Here is a 12,319-nt window from a genome sequence, read left to right as displayed (position 1 = left end):
TGCCTGGCCCGTGATCTGTGGTGAGCGGTTCAGACAAGGCACCAGCGGGCAGGGAATCACAGTGCAACCAGGAGGAGTCCATGCCCAAGTAATCACAGGTATACTAGGTGTACCGGTTAATAATTCGGATTTTTTTCAATAGAGGGAGTTACACATATGTTGATAGATATGCGATTTGATATGTATGTTACTTTGTTGTATCGCTCCTGCAGATGACCACTGGTTCGGATCGATGGCACACGCACTTTCTGAGCAGCACTTCAAAATGTACTAAGAAGTGGAAACTTGGGTCTCTGAATGGTCTGCCTCAAAACAAGAAAAGTTCTATTGGGACGGCATCCACAAGTTACCTGAAAGATGGGGGAAATGTGTAGATAGCGATGGACATTACTTTGAATGCACTTTTTATGTTTCTCTTGAAATTATCGTGTTTTCTTTGATTACAAAATCCGAATTTTTAACCAGTTAACAGCTACTTATAACCGGTTAAAAATGCGGATTTTGTAATCAAAGAAAACACGATAATTTCAAGAGAAACATAAAAAGTGCTTTATTCAAAGTAATGTGCCTCGCTAGCTACACATTTCCCCATCTTTCAGGTAATTTGTGGGTACCATCCCAATAGAACTTACCTTGTTTTGAGGCAGACCATTCAGAGACCCAATTTTCCACTTCTTCGTATGTTTTGAAGTGCTGCTCAGAAAGTGCGTGTGCCATCGATCGGAACCAGTGGTCATCTGAAGGAAAGATACAACAAAATAGCATACATATCAAATCGCATATCTATCAACATATGTGTAACTCCATCTATTGAAAAAAATCCACATTATTAACCGGTACACCCAGTATACCTGCGATCACAAGCGGGGCAGAGTGGGAGGAAGAGAAGGCACTGGACAGGAGAGTGAGGGGGGCGGGGCACTCATGAGGGCGTGGAGGCCCCAGGGAGGCCTCTCTGAGGTCGTGATGTTTGAGCTAAAGCCTATGGGGAAAAAACAAGCTAACAGTGGCCTGGGGACGCGTTAAGGTCTCCAGCAGTGCTATGCATGGGCAGGTTCTGGGAGCACGGAGTGGGACAGCCCGCCCACTATCCATCTGTTCTCGTCCCACAATCCACTGGTTGCTTTCCCAGAACGCACCCCCTCCCTGTCCCAGAACCCACCACTACCCTGTCCAGAATCCACCCTGCACCCCTGTCCATGAACCCACCTGATCCCTGATCTAAGACCCACCTCTGCCAAGTCCTAGAATCCACCTCACCCCATCGCAGAACCCACTTTTACCATGACCCAGAACCCACCTCTACGGTATCCCAGAATCCACTTCTTTCCCGGGTCCCAGAACCTACCTCTGTCATCTACCAGCATCTACCTGGTCCCCACCCCAGAACTCACCTCTATTGCGGCTCAGAATCCACATCTACTGTGATCCAGAGTCTACCCATCCCACGACTTCATCCCTTTTCTCAACCCACAGCCGGAAGGACTCTGTTTCCCTCTTTTTATTCTGCTGAAATAAGCCCAAATGCCTACAATACATCGGGAAATTGTAACATGCACCCAGATTTGCTCAAAATGTGGGCGATCAACAGGCATTGGATTTAGAAACATTTATTTATTTATTTATTTATTTATTTATTTATTTATTTATTTTGATTTAGAAACATTTAAACAAACTGTCTCACGGTCAGCCTCAGGGGTTGAGCCTGGGTAGGGTGGAGAAGGTGGCAGGCATTCTTTGACCGGTGCATTGATACTGCTCTGTACTTGTTAAGAGTATTCATTTGGCCGAAACCGGTTTGGCTCAGTGGATAGAGCTTCGGCCTGAGGACTGAAGGGTCCCAGGTTCGATTCCTGGTCAAGGGCACGTACCTTGGTTGCGGGCACATCCTCAGTAGGAGGTGTGCAGGAGGCAGCTGATCGATGTTTCTCTCTCACCGATGTTTCTAACTCTCTATCCCTCTCTCTTCCTCTCTGTAAAAAATCAATAAAATGTATTTTAAAAAAAGAGTATTCATTTGTTCAATGGTAACATTACCATACACCCATTTTGCTAACCTTGCTTGCCATTTCTGCCTCTGGGAGCCCCTGGGAAGTGAGTTCCCCCAGAAAAGGGAATCCGGGCATTCCGGAGGGGGCTTTGGGGTGAGAGCTCCGGATAAATTATCACTGCACTAATGGAGGATCTGAGATAAGGGCCAAATGCATCTGAATTGTCTGCCTGCAGCTCAGCTGCCACCCACATCCTCCCCCTCTCGCTGTCTTCCCCAGGGCAGCCTCTGCTGACCCAGTCTGAGGCTGCACGAGCTATCATCATGCCATCCCATAGGCTCATGGGGCCCCAGTCTCCTCCTCCTCCTCCGGATGGAGTCACAGGGGGTCCAGAGAGAAAGCCTGCGTTGCTCAATCAGGGTCACAGCAAGTCAGTAGGCAAATGTGAAGACGCTTGAGGAAATGCTTGACTGGTGCATGAAAGAACCTACAGAGCAATTTGGTAGTATCGGTTATAACAACAACAAATGTGTATACCCCGAGAACCACCAATGTCACTACCCTAAATCTACCCTAGAGAAATTCTGGGTGAAGGAATTGTTATGTTTTCATATTATATAATATTGGGCAGCTCGCCCACAATTAAAAAAGAGGACCTAGCTGAAACCAGTTTGGCTCAGTGGATAGAGCGTCAGCCTGTGAACTCAAGGGTCCCGGGTTCGATTCCGGTCAAGGGCATGTACCTTGGTTGCGGGCACATCCCCAGTGGGAGGTGTGCAGGAGGCAGCTGATCGATGTTTCTCTCTCATCGATGTTTCTAGCTCTCTATCCCTCTCCCTTCCTCTCTGTAAAAAATCAATAAAATATATTAAAATAAATAAATAAATAAATAAGAGGACCTAGATGTATATATAAAAATATGGACAAAGCTCCAAACAAATAATAGAACAAAAAAGCAGAATTATTCTTGCAGTATTATTTCATCTATGTGACACACAACACAATCCATAACTCCGTAGCTTCCGTGGCTATAGACATACCTGTATATAAAAGCAGGAGGAAAGCACTGGAAGAATACACTGGTATGTTCTCCTTTTTAAAACTTAAAAACTATTACAATGTTTGCAAATGCAAGGAATATCCCTCAGGACACACACCTCCTGCGCTGTAACTTCAGGAGAGGTTAAGGAGGAATGAGAATTGGGCACAGCGGATAAGAGGATCTTGAGCATATTCTATAATGTTTTCACTTGATTAAATATTTTCCAAAGGATTTAAATGCTCCTGGAACACAACCCAAAAAGGACAAATGAGTTACTAGGATCACCTCTCTCCCCCATCCTTTAACCACTGGTTCCCTTTCCTGGAGACAATCCTTATAACCAATTTCTTAAGCATCTGCCCGGGAAGATGCTATGCATTTGCACACACATGGAAATATTTTAACCCTCAGGAAGGAAATATGAGTATGTTATTAGTGATATTAAAAATGGATTTAAAAATACAATTTAAAATTACATTAAAATTATTTTTCAAGAATGAAGAATTGTTTGACTCCAGGACCTCTTGATAGAACGCATCGTATGAACAAGTTAAAGGACAAGAGCTGCAGTCATCTCAATAGATGCAGAGAAAAGCACTGGACACAATCTAACATCCACCCATGATTAAAAACTCCCAGCAAAGAAGGAATAGAGCCCTAACCGGTTTGGCTCAGTGGATAGAGCTTCGGCCTGCAGACTGAAAGAAGGAATAGAAGGGAACTATGTCCCTCTGATAAGGAATACCGGTTTCAACTGTGCCCCAGCTTTGAGGTTCGACAAAAGGAAGGGGCAGAAAGGGGCAAGCAGGTGATGAGGGATTCTCATTTGCTTCCCTCTGAGCAGCTTGCCCTTTATCAGCTTGATCTGTTGGCCTTCTGTAATGTGGGCGGCAAAAAGATCCCAAGAATGAAATAAAAGACTGTAAACCAAATAAACGTCGGGAAGTTTTTCTCCAGGAAAGATCAGGGTAAGCCCAAAATTCTAGGGCACAAGCTTGCATACCTCTCCAGATGCATCCGTCACGTTGGATGCCACGCTTTGGTTGGTTGGCATAGACGGATGGGTCATTCCGTCTACCCAGCGAGCGGAGTGCCACACTCGGGTGGTCTCCAGGCCGAATGTGTTCCAAGAACCGATCTAAATCACCTTGAGCCGATCCGGTAAAGTGCTGCTCACATCTCTTCAGCCTTTGAACAGGTGGCCAACTTCCTGCTTACAATGCACATGGGCGGAGCCAGACGTGAGCCTGCGGCTAGGGAAGCCCAGGGGGGCTTGCTTCACCCATTAGTAAGTGAATTAATTATCCTGGCCTCCCTGAGCCATTACCTGTTTCTGCCACTGCCTTCCCCAGGGCCACCCCCACCCCCACCCCCTTGATCTGGCTCATTCCCTTCATCTCTAGAAACTTTGGAATCGCTTAGGGCAGGCATGGAAGGTGGGTGTGAGAACCTCAAAGTCTCTCTGATGGGAAAACAGACATGAGAGCCATGGCCAGGCTCCTAAGATCTTTACAGGGAATCAGGCCGCCCTCTACCAAACCTGGGATGGAATTCCCCCCCTGAGTGAACCAGGTCGCCTGTTGACAACCGGCTTCATGTCTCACCTCCGAGAGCCTTTCTTGGTGGTCACAGCCCGTGACTAGGGTAGCTTGGCATTTTTGCACCTGTTTGGGGTTGGTATTAAGATGATTTAATAACCAGTGCACTGTGGCCCGGACCATCAGAATGGATGCGGATTATAAAAAAACAGGCAGGGCCATTTCCATGCCTACTGGCCCACAGCAGCCCCAGACCAAGGGGGATAGAAATCTGAGCTTCAGGAAATCTCCCACAGGCTGCGTTTGAGCCCAGGAGCAGACGTATCCTAAAGCGCCCAGCCAGCTGCATGAAGGCGCTGCCTCCCATTCTCTCTCTACACTCCCTGCAGAGGGGATTGTACTGCTTGTCAACTGCTTCTCAACTCAGAAGTCAGCTGGGAGGACTGTTCTTTACTTCAGCGCACCGTCGGTGAACATTTACTATGTACCCACTGGCAGTGGTCGAGTGTTGGCAGCCTCTGTGTCAGATCCAGCACAACCCGGACATGTTCCGTGTGGCCTGCGCAGGGCTTTTAAAAATCGTCAACACGTAAAAATGAGGAGACAGCACATAATAATCCGGATTTGCAGTTTCTCTTGAAAAAAATGGCAAAAACAGGCCTCCATGGGCCAGATTTCTGCAAGGCAGCAAGTTGGCTGGTGGGGGGTTTGTTCCCGTCTCCACCCACTTCCCATCGCTCCCCAACCCAAGGGGTAGTCACTTGCCACAGTCATTGACTTCAGGCTGTGTGCGTGTGTGTGTGTGTGTGTGTGTGTGTGTGTGTGTTTATAGTAAGGAAACGGTTCTCTGCGTCCAAGTTTCTGCCAACAGTGGGGAACAAAAGCCAGGCCGGGAGGGCTGAATGAGTTTTATTGGCCTTGGCCACTCGCCTGCTTATGCTACCTGACATGTTCCCCGTAGGCACTTGACTTTGCAGCTCCCGGAACAGGATGGTGCCAAAAAATTTAAAAAAAAAAAAAATTAAAAAAACACGGATGCCTGCCTGGAAGAGTTTGCAGGAGGCAGCTGGAACGTGACAACCTCAGAGAACCCCCGCTCCTCGCCCCCACGGGCCCTGGTAGGGAGCAGCGACTGAGAAGGAGGAACAAGCTTGGCGTGTTGAAGATGCGGCAAGAAGCCCGTGGGGCTGGGGCGGATAGGGGGAGAGGGGGAGCGTGGAGGGCGATGAGTCTGGAGAGCCGGCTCAGGTCTTTTCAGCCGTGGGAAGGAGCTTGGGTTTTATTTTATTCTAAGTGGCCTCACATGGGTCACCCTAGACACCTGCAAAGGCTCCTGGAGGAGGCTGTGGATAGTTCAAGGGGAGGTTAGGGTGGCAGACACAGCAGGGGAGAAGAGAGGCAGGTGAAGCTGGCTCTCACCTCAATGCTTACTATCAGGTGCCCAGAAGTAGCACACTCCCATTGGGTCATTGAGGAGGGTGTAATAAAGGCGTTGAGCAGAGTTTAAAGATGCCTCTAGGATGGTGCAGTACCCAGGGCTACTGACAGGGGGAGCTGTTTCCCCCACAGGCCTGAAGTGGGGGGAGAGAGAGAGAGCTCTACTCTTCCTGTAAGGGACAAAGATAGCTGGTGGGACCCCGCAGAGAGAAAGCTGGGAGGAACGACCTCACTTTCACCCTACCTTCTTGTCTTCTGCTGGGTTTCCCCCTGGGCCATCTCCTACTGGACATCAAAGTGGAGGGAGGCCGTAGCTGGTTTGGCTCAGTGGATAGAACATCAGCCTGTGGACTGAAGGGTCCTGGGTTTGATTCCAGTCAAGGGCACATGCCCGGGTTGTGGGCTCGATCCCCAGTAGCGGGTGTGCAGGAGGCAGCTCATCAGTGATGCTCTCTCATCATTGATGTTTCTCTCTCTCTCCCTCTCCCTTCCTCTCTGAAATCAATAAAAATATACTAAGGGGGAAAGAAAGTAGAGGGAGCCCATTGATGGAGACCACGTGAGTCACCCTCCGCAGGGAAGGACCAGGGAAGAGAAGGCCAGAAGGAAGACAGGGGCCTGGTTCACCTCCAGGACTTGGGAAAAGATAATCACACCCCTGTTTGGACTGGGGGCCACACTCAGGTGCAGCGTCCGCGGACAATAGATACCACCAGACTCAGCTCCAGCGCAGAGTAACCTCCTGCTTTCAGGAAGCCCAGGACCAAGGCAAGGAAAACCTCCAGGATGCGGTTTGGAAGAGAAGCTCTTCAGATGTGGACTCAGAACTGCCAACACGGAGCAAGGGGCACCTGTGATTGGTCGAAAGTCCCTGGAGAGATGTCCCTGATCTGCTATTACTGGAATTTGCAACTCAACTCCTGGGTAAAGCGGAGGGGTGGAGGGGCGGGGGGGGGGGGGCATGACTCACGGAGCTGATGTCCAAACCACGGCCCCACAGCTCACCATCCTGCCCCCCAGTCTCCTCCCTCTTTCTGCAGCTGCAACTGCAGAGGCAGAGAGGCGTTTGCTCGCCTCCAGGGAGGGGCCCGGGCCCTGGCGCCAGCATTTGCCTGGCTGGCCAGCTGCCTGCTCACACCGCGGGTCACCAGGGTTTCCTGGATCCCAGGGAGAAAGAAGAAGCGTGTTGGCAGATTGCAGACAGTCTAGGTCTCCTGGTCACTTAGGTCACATCCCTTGGGGGAGGCGGGGGGGCAGAGAAGGTGAGCACCAGCCGGCCGCAGTGGGAAGTCACCTGGATCACTGTCAGAAGCTCCGGCACAGCGAATGGATTTAGGACGGCTCCATGGAGCTGAGTCTTTTTTGCATTTCTCAGTAATTACTTTGGTTTTTATGCATCTGGGAGTTTGCAGCAGCCTGAGCCAGATGCATGCGTGTGTGTGTGTGTGTGTGTGTGTGTGTGTGTGTGTGTAAGTTTCCCTTTCGCTGTCTTTTGGTCCAATTTGGCCCTTGCGTATACCTGTCTTCTCCGGGTTGAATCTGGAGGGCTGCATTTACCAGCTGCTCAGGTGGTGCGGAGGGGGATGTTTTGGGGACCACACTAAGAACACTGGGCTTTGCTTATAGAAACTGGCAGATCCCCCCAACCATTCTCCCTTGTGCCATGGGCCTCCCCTCCTCACTCACCTCAGCATCACTCTCTAGTGTTCAAGCATTCGGTGTGACAGCTCTTCACGTCTTTATATACGTTGCCTGGGTGCAGCCCACCCGGAAGACCTCGATGGAAAGGAAGCGAGGCTTTCTCCAAACGGCCCCATCCCCAGAAGATGCCCCTGGCCTCCCCCGCCACCCCCGCCACCAGGTCCTCCTTCCTTGCCCACTATGAAGACGCAAAATGTCTGCCTGTAGCCTTTTACTGCTTAGAATGGAATCATCTCTGGTCTCTTACGTTGAAACGGCTCTCTGTGTTGGAATTATCCACGGTGGAGAGGAACCTCGGGGAGAGGGCCGACCTTCCCCAGTGGCCAGCTGTCCAGGAGGATGCTCTTAACTCACCGGCCAATGAACAGCCACAGCTGGGCACGGACGAAGGGCCCGAGATGCAGAAATGATGACAAGCGCAATAATAATAATAACAGCTCGTGGGAAACACAGCCTCCGGGTTTCTTTCCAGAAGACAGATGGCTTGGGGTAAGGGACGAGGAATTTTCCTGCTGTTATATAACTTACACTTCTCCTGCCCCGCTCTTCACCTTCCTGCCCCACACACATTCTCTGCCCCTGAAGGAATTTATTCATTCAGGCTCAAGAGGCCTGTGCCCACAGAACGAATATTTATTTTTTAATGTATTTTATTGATTTTTTGCAGAGGGGAAAGGAGAGGGATAGAGAGTTAGAAACATTGATGAGAGAGAAACATCCATCAGCTGTCTCCTGCACACCTCCCACTGGGGATGTGCCCGCAACCAAGGTACATGCCCTTGACCGGAATCGAACCTGGGACCCTCAGTCCGCAAGCCGACGCTCTATCCACCGAGCCAAACCAGTTTCGGCCAGAACGAATGTTTAGATGGACATAGAGAGATGAGACTTGGCAAGGAGAGCGAAGAGGGACCTGACACTTTCGCCTCCGTGGACCCACCTTCGTTGAAGCAGGAGTTGACAGGACACGTGGCAGTGGCCCTCGGAATTTGTGGAAACGTTACCTTCCTCCTGGGCCCCCGCACTGTGATAGGAACTACGGTGGGAAAATGAAAGTGAAGACCCACTAGAGCCCAAACCCAATTCACAGGCCAGAACAGGATGTAACTGACAAGGTCTCATGTGATTGAGAGAGAATTTCTTAAAAGACATTCCGGTGTGTCTAATTACTTTTTGAACCTACTTTAAAAATGTAAATGGAATACTTTCTTCAGGAGCTTAAAAAAGAAAATGTCATCTTGTTATGCCACTCTGACAGCCGCTGAAGGAAGCCATTGTCTGTGTGTCGCGGTACCGCCTTCCAGAGGGGATTGAAAAACCAGATCCAGGAGCTGCGAGGTGAGGAGCTGTCTTTTAGCTCTGAGAGGAGGAGGCAGATTGGCGTGTGGGAGGCTTTGGGTTCACTTAGCGACTGGCAAAGGAGTCACGGAGCTGCCCTGTCCTGACAAGGTTTACACCCGGAGCAGCAGACAGGCTTGTTGGCTGTAACAAGATCACGCGTGAAAGTCAGTGGGTCTGCTTCACCCGTGATCTCCCTTGAGCTGCTGCTTTTCTTGTTGTTGTTAATCCTCACCTGAGGATATTTTCCCCATTAATTTTTAGAGGGAATGGAAGGGAGGGAGGAGGAGGGGGTCAGGGGAGAGAGAGAGAGACAGAGAGAAACATCAATGTGAGAGAGACACATGGATTGGCTGCCTCCCTCTTGAGCCCCCACCTGGCTGGGAATAGAACCTGCAACCCAGATGTGTGCCCTTGACTGGAAATCGAACCCTTGACACCCTTTGGTGTGAGGACTGATGTCCTAACCACTGAGAGCCAGGGATGATGATTCTTCTTCCTTAAGGATTTTTAAAATTGATTTTTAGAGAGAGAGAGAGAGAGAGAGAGAGAAAGGGATCGAGAGAGAGAGAAAAACATCGATGTGAGAGCAAAACATCTAGGGATGGAGTCTGCAACCCAGGCATGTGCCCTGACCGGGAACAGAACCTACGGCAACCTTCCATGCATGGGACGACACCCAACCAACTGAGCCACACCGGCCAGAGCTCCCTTGAGCTCATTCTTAAAAGGACAGAATCTCAACAGGATGTTGGGATCCAGAAATGTCGTCAGGCCATTCTTATCATCAGTCTCTGTCTTCTTTACAGCGTGGTGCTATTGTTTCTCTTCCAAAGCAGGTCTCAGAAGCATATGTGGTGGGGAGACTCTGGGACATCTTGAAACTCCCAGCAGCTCTCTCCGTGTAAGTGCCTTTTTGTTTCCATGGAAACCAGCAGTGTTTTGAAGAGGTGATGACAGGTTCTGCACACACCAGCTACCGTGGGGAGTGCACGTCCGTCTATCGGGTAACGTCAGTGGCAAATTACCGTGTTCCGGGGCTTTCTCTGATACGGCCAAGTTGACCTTCTAAAGAAAGAGGAGCAGAATGACGAAGATGAAGTCACGTCCCCCCAGGGTTCCCGGTCTGTAGACTCTTTTTCTCTCCGTCGCCAAGGTTTCAACTCCTTTTCAGCACTCCCAGTGCTAAGCCACCAGCCGGGCAGATGTGGCGACTGCCACCTGTCAGACACGTGCGATCACGCAGCTGGGGAGGCGAGAAGGCCCTGGCATGGGTGCCTTGCCTGCTGGCGGGCATTCCTTCTGTGAGGAATTAACTCCCAGGAGGCCCAGCGTGTCTTGTTAGGAAGCGTCAGGTTGGGCGAGTTGCTTTCAGAACGCATAACGTTTTGCAGATCTGAGTGTGAGATGGGGGATGAGAGAAGGACATGCATTTTCCACCAACTCTGAGATTCTGCTGGGTTTGGGGAGACATTCTGGTTACTGGCGGCCCCGTCAGCGGGAGAGCTGCTGGCTGCCTCTCCGGCTTCCCTGTGAGCTGGGTGCCGCACCTGGTTAGACAAAGCAGCAAAGAAGGGATCCTCAGGGAGATCCAGTGAGCACCTTGTTCCTGGCACAAATGAAAAGGAAGAAGCAGTCCTAGCTGGTTTGGCTCAGTGGATAGAGCGTCGGCCTGCGGACTAAAGGGTCCCAGGTTCGATTCCGGTCAAGGACATGTACCTTGGTTGCGGGCACTTCCCCAGTAGGGGGTGTGCAGGAGGCACCTGATCGATGTCTGTTTTTCTCTCATCGATGTTTCTAACTCTCTCTCCCTCTCCCTTCCTCTCTGTAAAAAATCAATAAAATATATTAAAAAAAAGAAAAGAAAAGGGAGAAGCAGTTCCATTTGTTGGGCTCTGGATGGGGAATGGAGCCGGCAACCCCAAAGCCATCTGGCCCCAGAAGAAAGACCTCCCATGTTGGCTCCTCTTAGAATCTGCAGGAGGGGCCGCACAGCCTCCGGGTCCCTCCCGCTCCTCTGCGCCTGGGTCCCCGGCCCCGAGGGCTTTCTTCGGAGCCCCATCTGGTGGCACAGGTGGCAGACCAGCCTGGGCAGGGAATGAACACCCGCTGAGAACAGCCCTTACCCAGTGACTGATGGGAGCCGGGAGAGAATTCTCTGTGTTCTCACTTCAAATGGGGAGAATAAGTGCGTCTACACCGGTTCCCAGGGCTCCCCGTGGGATGGAGCCCCATTATGCAAATGTCTAACGTGCTTTCTGCGTTTTTTATTGACCGCCTCTCTTTCCCGGCCTCGTTTCCCGGCGTACCTGTGGCTAGTTCCTAGGAGGGCTTTTTGTACATTTACTTTTATTTTATTTTCCCACCAATTTTTTTTTTTTATCGAGGTGAAATTCACATAATGTAGAATTAGCCATTTTGTATTTTTTAAAAATATATTTTATTTTTAAAATATATTTTTATTGATTTCAGAGAGGAAGGAAGAGGGAGAGAGAGATAGAAACACCCACAATGAGAGAGAATCATGGATTGGCTGCCTCCCGCAAGTCCCCCTACTGGGGATCGAGCCCACAACCCGGGCATGTGCCCTTGACCGGAATCGAACCTGGGACCTTTCAGTTCTCAGGCCGACGCTCTATCCACTGAGCCAAACCGGCCAGGGCTTAAAATGTATTTTAAATGGATTTTTAGAGAGAGAGGAAAGGAGAGGGAAAGAGAAAGAGAGAAAGATTGATCAGCCCACCCCCTTACGCCCGACCCCCACAGGGGACCGAGCCCACTACCTGGGCGTGTGTCCTGACGGGGAATGGAGCCGGCAACCCCAGGGCGTGGGAGGTTGCCCAACCAACTAGCGTCCACATACATTCACATACAGGTTTTTGTTTGCGCCCCACGTTTTTATTTCATTGGGGTACGTGCCTGAGAGTAAAGTGGTCGCATTATTTGATAGTTCCATGTTTAACTTTTTTAAAAAAACTATATTTTTATTGATTTCAGAGAGGAAGGGAGAGGGAGAGAGAGAGATAGAAACTTCAATGATGAGAGAGAATCATGGATCGGCTGCCTCCTGCAAGCTGAGCCGGCAACCCGGGACCCTCCAGTCCTCAGGCTGATGCTCTATTTACAGAGCCAAACCGTAGGGGCTCAATGTTGAACTTTTTGAAGAATCGCCCAACGGTTTCCATAGCAGTTTTACAAGGGTCCCCACTTGCCAAGGATGTGGGGAGATGGGGACCTTTGCATAACTGCTATGGAAACCGTTGGGCGATTCT

Source organism: Plecotus auritus, assembly GCF_963455305.1.
Source record: "Plecotus auritus genome assembly, chromosome: 13".
In the NCBI taxonomy this organism is placed as follows: domain Eukaryota; kingdom Metazoa; phylum Chordata; class Mammalia; order Chiroptera; family Vespertilionidae; genus Plecotus; species Plecotus auritus.
This window is presented reverse-complemented; position numbering follows the sequence as displayed.